Raw genomic sequence first — 7586 nt, forward strand, 5'->3', positions numbered from 1 at the left:
CCTAGTAGTTAATAAACAAAGGAGGAATTCGTACTACCTGACGGCAGATGCGAGGAAGAAAAGGGAGATCAATGGATGGAGGACGACACCTGTTGCGTGTTTGCTTTTGCTCGTTGTATAGGTTTGAAAATCGGTGGGATTTTGAAAGGGACGCGACTGGGTTTGATGCGATCTCATCATATCATACCCGTCTGCGAGCTGAGATAGCGAGCAGAGGCAGACAGGACCGAACGCGGTATGGGACGAAAATCTGCGTTACTACTGCGCTGCCGACACTCGTTGGTACCCACTGCAACCCCTATTGGATGCGCGTGCATCGACCGATCGCAGGTCGATTCATCTTTTTGCCTCGATCTTTCCCCGTGATTGAACAGTCGCCTAGCTGCCGTGAGACTGATCAGTGACGAGCTCGACTCTCTGGTGAGAAAAGGAAGAAAAAAATGGACTCGCGCGCGTCAGGACACGCGCGCCCCACACTTGCTCTCTCACACACTTGGATGCTTGTGTTCTGACAAATGTCTAAAAGATTGGATATGTGGCCTCAGGTCTTGTTTAATTCTCTTCAAAATTCCAAAACTTTATAAGATTCCCCATCACATCGAATTTTTTAACGCATGCATGAAATATTAAATGTAGCTAAACAAAATAACTAATTACACAATTTGTTTATAATTTGCGAGACGAATCTTTTAAGCCTAGTTAACTCATGACGGGACAATAATTACCAAAAACAAATGAAAGTGCTACAATTCTTTACACCTAAAATTTTATGCATCTAAATAAGTCATAAGTGGCAGGGCATCGCATACCTTGTGAATGTCTAATAAGCCCTCAATCCGTCCACGATGATTAACTTTTGTGCACCGGTAGAACAAAGAGAAATCTGCTGGGCCAATGTTAGTGGGCCTTACCATCGTGCAGGAGGAGTGGGTTTCCTGCCGGACGGCCCACCTGATTATCTGTTCTCCATGGATTTGAAACTTTAAATTTCATCTCAGAAACCCGCTCGAAAACAAAATGCCCATCATCGTCTGACGTTTCCATCCCGATTCCCCTTTTCAGCACAACACGATTCTAGTCCCCTAGACGGCTAACTGGTCGCGAGCAGGGACATAGATGGACATCTGGAAACACGAGTTCTTCTAAAAGAAACGGAATTTCTATACATCCCTCGGGTGTTTTCCTGTGTCTTTCTCACTCGGTTTTGTGTGGTCGAGATTGTTCCAAAATTTGTGCATCATTTTTTCACATCAGTTACTGTTTCTTGGGCCGTCTTTTATTATCTGTTGGCCCATTCAATTATATAGTCGGCCACTCGGAGCCTGATATGGAATCCGCCGCCGTGCTCCCAGTACCCTACCGGCGGCCGGCGGCCGGCGGCCGGCGGAGAGACGTGTGGAGGGCTGGAGGCTATGGGGTTGGCGGTGGCCAGCGCCGGCCCATGTCATGGTCCAGGAAACTAGGAACGGTTCCTGGTGGGGGAATTGTCAGGAATGATGACACGATTTTCAGGGTACTGATAGTGACTGAAATTGATGAGCACCTGGGAGCCATCAACCCTAGCAAGCAGGGCTGAAGGACCAACAAAACAATGTGCTTAGCCATTAGTCTTATCTGCATCTAACAACTTCTGAAATTTCAACTTGTGACTGATTACATATAGTGTTATGGTTCATCCTTTTCAGTTAACAATTTTGAATCAGTCTTTTAGTTATTGTGAGGAATGTTGAGTACTCTATCCTGCTTGTGATGAGTGAATTGTCAACCGTGCGGTGTGATCGTGCGCTTGGTCTTTGGTTGCAGGTACACGGGCGTCGAGTGTCGACGGAGAGCTGCCGTGGAGGTGTTCTGGCCGATGGACCGTGCGGTGGACGGCGGTGAAGGGCAGCCGGGACCGGAGCTCAGGCCGGGCGGCAGCTATGGCGTCCACTCCTGGATCGAGGGTGCAAACGGCGTCGGAAGGCGGGTTTCTTGGTTTGCGCCACAAAACCAAGGAGACGGACGGCGGTTGAAGACGCCAAGTCATGGAGGCACGGGCGTCGGTCTCGGGACTTGGACAGTGAGGTGGTGTACCAGAAGGAGTACAGGAGCATGATCGGCTCCCTCCTGTACTTGACGGCGACGCGGCCGGACATTCAGTTCGGCGTCGGCCTATGTGCGAGGTACCAGGCTTCTCCGCGCACCTCCCATAGGCAGGTGGTGAAACGCATCTTCAAGTATCTGGAATTCACCCCTGAATTTGGTCTTTGGTACTCTGCGGATTCTTCTCTGGTTTTGGTGGGCTTTTCTGATGCCGATTTCGGTGGGTGTCGGTTGGATCGCAAGTCGACATCCGGCACTTGTCAATAGCATATGTACATCTTTGGTGTCTTGGTCCTCTCGCAAGCAGGCTAGCGTAGCGCTTTTTTCCACAGAAGCTGAGTATGTTGCCGCTGCTAGCTGTTGCTCCCAGATACTTTGGATGAAACAAACCTTGCAGGATTTTGGACTGAGTTTTGATATGGTTCCCATCTTTGTAGACAACATGTCCGCTATTAGCATTGCAAAGAACCCTATCCTACACTCCAGAACCAAACACATAGATATCCGGTTCCACTTCTTGCGAGACAATCATGAGAGAGGCCACATAGACTTGATCCATGTCCCTTCAGAGAGGCAAACCACAGATATCCTAACCAAACCTCTTGAGCAGGACACCTTTGCTCGCTTGCGAGGGGAGCTTGTGGTTTGTTACACCTTTTGATCGCTGACTTTTCCTTGGTTAGCTTTGTGTAGCGAAAATGACCTCTCATGCCATATTTCAATATATTATTTTGGCGATTGATGATACACACACAACACTTGGACTAATATGATTGTTAAGATGATCATTCTCAGGCTTTTAGGTTCAAGTGATGACAAAGAGAAGATAGGCAAAGTTAGGCCCGAAGGGAATCGAAGCCAAGTCAGCTTATAGGCACCAGATGAACCGATGGTTCAAAAAGGGGCATCGGTGCATTGAGCGTACTGTGTTCCAGAGACGATGCAAGTCGCGCAAGAGCCAAGTCTTCAACACTGGTTGAACTGGTGAAGCATCGGTGCATACCATCGGTGTAATGACGTCAGATGTCAGGAGTTCAACGGCTACTTCGGGTTATGAGTGACCGGATGAACCGACGCTACCCCAGCCAGAGGCATCGGTTCATCCGATGATACGCAGATTTTCTACTGACCGTTGGAGCAACGGCACTTGGTGGCCTATATATACGCCTCACCACGGCCATTTGAAGCTTGCTGGAGTTGCTGAACATCCCACACACACCCAAGAACATCTCCAAGCCATACAAGAGCATCAAGATCATATCCTTAGCTTTTAGCACTAGCTTGTAAAGTGTGAGTGCTACAATAGCTCTTAGTGAGTGAGATTGCAAGGCCTTGAGCCTTTGTGCTGTGGTTCTCTAGTGAACCAAACAAGAGCTTGGTGCGCCGGCCTCCTTGGAGCTGCGAAGCTCGCCGGCAACGTCATCGACCCTCCGATTTGGTGTGGAGCGGCGACGACCTCTTTGTGCGGGGGACGTGGAGACCCCATCCTTTGTGGAGAACCTCCTTAGTGGAACCCGGGGCCAAGATGACCATGATTGTGTTCACAAAAAAAGACTTGGTGGCCGAGTAGCAATACTCTTAGTGAGTGCTACAACAACGTGGATGTGGGTGTGCCTTTGTGGCTAACCGAACCACGGGATAAACACCCGCATCAAGAGTTTGCTATCTCCTATCCCACTCTTTAAGCTTCCGCATTTAATACTTGCAACCTTTGTGCCTTTACTTTCATAGAATAGTTTCTTGTTAGGAAAGGCTATAGGGTGCATAACTCTTTTGGGATAGGGGTTTCACACTAGAACAACCTAGTTGCACATCTAGATAGCTTGAATTAGTTTAAGTTTTGTGCAAACTAGTTGGAGCCATAGGTCAAGTTTTTTATTAGAACCTAATTCACCCCCTCCCCCTCTTAGGTTAGAGCACCCGATCACTTTCACTTTGTAGGTCTTGTTTGCTTTTCTCTTCATTTTCTAGATTTGGTAGTTGCATTGTGTATATGCATTGTACATTTATGCATTTTGCATTGCCTCACTTGCACTAGCATTCCTGTATACATTGTTATGATCTTCTAGTGTTTGCTAGTATGAGTTTATAAACATGATCATAGATAGTTTGCTCCACTGTGTTTATGACATCATCTGAGTTAAGCTATTTTGATTTGAAAATGTGAAAACATGGTCACCCTGTCTTGGCTACTAGCATGTTAGGGCGTGATTGATATGCTTTGCTATCTCATTCATGCTAGTGTAGCCTTTCGTTCAGCAATTCATACTTGACATGATCTAAAATTGATGAAATTGCTTGAATTGTGCTTGAAATGGAATGGAAAGATTCAGGTGGGATTGCTTGTCGCACTGATCGAGTTTTCGGGACGGCTCATTTTGCACTTGTGAGAACCCGGACAAGGCTGTGCATAATTGAAATGAGTGCCTTAAGCTTCTGATTGCCTTTGGCATAGGCTTAGCCTCGTTGCTAAGTAAAGCATGACAAGTCTTGAACCCCTGGCATTAATAATTGCTGGATTTAATTCGATTGCAAAATGAATGTTTACAACATGCTTTGGCTGAGATTGGCTCACTTGTATGAGTTTGATTAGCACTGATTTCCATTCCCTACTTGTTAGTGCTAGATCATGGGTGATGCTCTTATTTCTCCTAAACTGAACTTGCCTAGCTCTAGACGGATTTGATATACCCTGTTGAGCTAGATGCAGGTCCTGTTTATGGATGCACACGTGCTTGTGACTAGTTGTTGCTCATATCATTGTATCCCTGGATGCTTTCATTTACAACTCCTGCATTGCATTCATTGCATAGCATATGTTCAGGGGGAGTCTCAGTTTCAGGGGAGCTTTAGGTCTAAGCCTTGATGTGTGCATGTGCCAACAAGGGGGAGAATTTTAGCGATCGAACAAGAGGGAGAATTGTTTGATTTTTGAGAGAACCAAAAACTTGTTGAGCACAGGGCCTTGAGGGTGCATACATTTGGTGAGAGTTGCACTGGTAAGGGGGAAATGCATTCAGTGGGAGTTTCTGCTTTGTTTAGCTCCTGTTTTTCCCTCTGCTTCTGCCATGACTGTGTCGAGCCCTGCCTCTGTCTTTGAGGAGTCATGCATGTGTTTGATCGATTGCGTCGAGCCGTTGCCCTTGTCTGAGGGAATCGATCTTTGCTTGGTCAAGTGACTTGTTCTTGCTTTTTTCGAGCTTTTATCACTTGTTCAAGTTCTCTCTTTCTTCTTTGTTCTTCACGGTTTTTGTTTCAATCTTGGTTCGTTTGTTGTGTGTTGACAATGCACTCATCAAGGGGGAGATTGAGGAATGTTGAGTACTCTATCCTGCTTGTGATGAGTGAATTATCAACCGTGCGGTGTGATCGTGCACTTGGTCTTTGGTTGCAGGTACACGGGCGTCGAGTGTCGACGGAGAGCTGCCGTGGAGGTGCTGTGGCCGATGGACCGTGCGGTGGACGGCGGTGAAGGGCAGCCGGGACCGGAGCTCAGGCCGGGCGGCAGCTATGGCGTCCACTCCTGGATCGAGGGCGCAAGCGGCATCGGAAGGCGGGTTTCTTGGTTTGCGCCACAAAACCAAGGAGGCAGACGGCGGTTGAAGACGCCAAGTCGTGGAGGCACGGGCGTCGGTCTCGGGATTGACGGAGGCGACGGGCGTCGACGGCGTCTAGGGCCTCGCTGCGGGCGAGGAGGTGATGGGCGTCAGGCGGCGTCTAGGGCCATTAGAAGGCCGAGGCGGGAACGGCGTCCAGGGCCACGGCGTGGAGGCGGGAATCTTCCCGCGCGTGGAGTTTTGGCGGTTTTCTCAAAACCGGCCACCTACCCGGGTTTCGCGGACCCCCCAAAAACTGTGAACCGGATCTTCATCGACATGACGGCACCGCGGAGAAGACTTCGATCCGAAGAAAGAACCTCGGCCGTCGGATGTGTCCATGTATCTTTTCCGGTTTTGCCCCTACGGGCCTTCTAGTTTATTTTCAGCTCTTTTGGGTTGAGAGTTGTTGGGGTTAAATACCCCCTCACCATCTCTCTCTTGCTCTCTCTTTTTCCCTTACCCCTTGCGCACGAACAGAGCAGGTAGCTCCCCTCCCAGGCGCCCTCCTTCTCCTCTCTTCCTCCCTCTCTTCTCTAGGAATTAGAGGTATGGATTTTTGAGGATTTTGTACTGAGACTGATTGGGAAAGGAGGCCCTTCCCTCCTTGTGCCCTCCGGGGTTTTGAATTCATCTCGTTCTTGCTCATCTTGTGCCTCGTTTGATTGAATTTCTATTTTCTTTTGTCGATTCATGAGCACAAGTTATTGGCTTGATTCTTGATGATTTCGTGACTCTTTGTAGTGATTCAAAACCATCTAGCATCGTGCTATATCCTCCGGAATCACGAGTCCCCCCGAATCGAAGTTGTTGTGTTCTTGAGAAAACCCCAATCTTGCTCGGAATTTCTTCGATTCCTCCCAAACCATGGAGTGATTCGTCGATTTCTTCCGTGGTCATGTTCAAAGTCCTTTGTGATCGTGCCTACGAATTTTGGTGAGATTTGGACTTGATTTGATCCTTCGATCATCGAGCTTTTGGGCGAGGCGCGGTCTGAAAAATCGTTTCTGGTTTCGAACAGAGTTTTTCCTATCACCGGATGAACCGACGTTTTGAATGTACCCACGTCGGATCAACCGGTGAGTAGGATTCTCTACTGTTAGGGTTTAGCTATTTTGACCATTGCACCGACGTATAGGTTTTTCGTAGCGTCGGTTTAACCGGCGTTCACAACGTGGATTTTACAATCTCTCTGATCAACTGCACCGGCATTGGGATTTGATTTTGTCGGTTTAACTGGTGCGTTGTTTTTCTCGTGCTGTCAGTTTAGTCTCACCGGATGAACCGACGTGAACAAATTTGGTCACGTCGGATCAACCAATGATACTACTGAAGGTGATCGTTTTGTCTGTTGCCGGCTCTGCTCGTCGGTTGAACCGACGACATTCAAACTCAAGCGTCGGATCAACCGGTGAGTTATACCGTGCTGTTTCTCGTGCTGCTTTTCAGTGTTTGCTTCCGCGTTGGATCTTGTTTGTTCCGAGGGCTTTCTGGTGTTGGTGTAGCTCCTCCATAACTACTTCACACTGTGCATAGGATTCTAGGGTTGGGCGTGTACTTCGGTACTAAGCCGATCTTTCCGATTGCAAGAATTTTTAATCGGCTCCCATTCACCCCCCTTCTGGTCACCCTTTCGGTCCCTCATATTGTTTATCTTTAAGTGTTTCATTATATTGCTGTTTTTTTTCTATCTGTTGTAGTGCAGTGCCATTGTCTTTCATGTCGATAATTCAATGACTCATTATTCAGTTTGCTTCCTGTTTTTTTTTTCTTTTAAAAAAGTCAAGCTGCATCTGTAACTGCGAAGGGATCTCGGCTCTAAAGTATCCATATTTCAGATTTAGTTGTTGACTCAGTTTTGTATTAATTATGTTTACATTCATGTTTCAGGCGCCAATGCATTGTTGT

This window comes from Panicum virgatum, chromosome 7K, assembly GCF_016808335.1.
Source record: "Panicum virgatum strain AP13 chromosome 7K, P.virgatum_v5, whole genome shotgun sequence".
Taxonomy (NCBI): Eukaryota; Viridiplantae; Streptophyta; class Magnoliopsida; order Poales; family Poaceae; genus Panicum; species Panicum virgatum.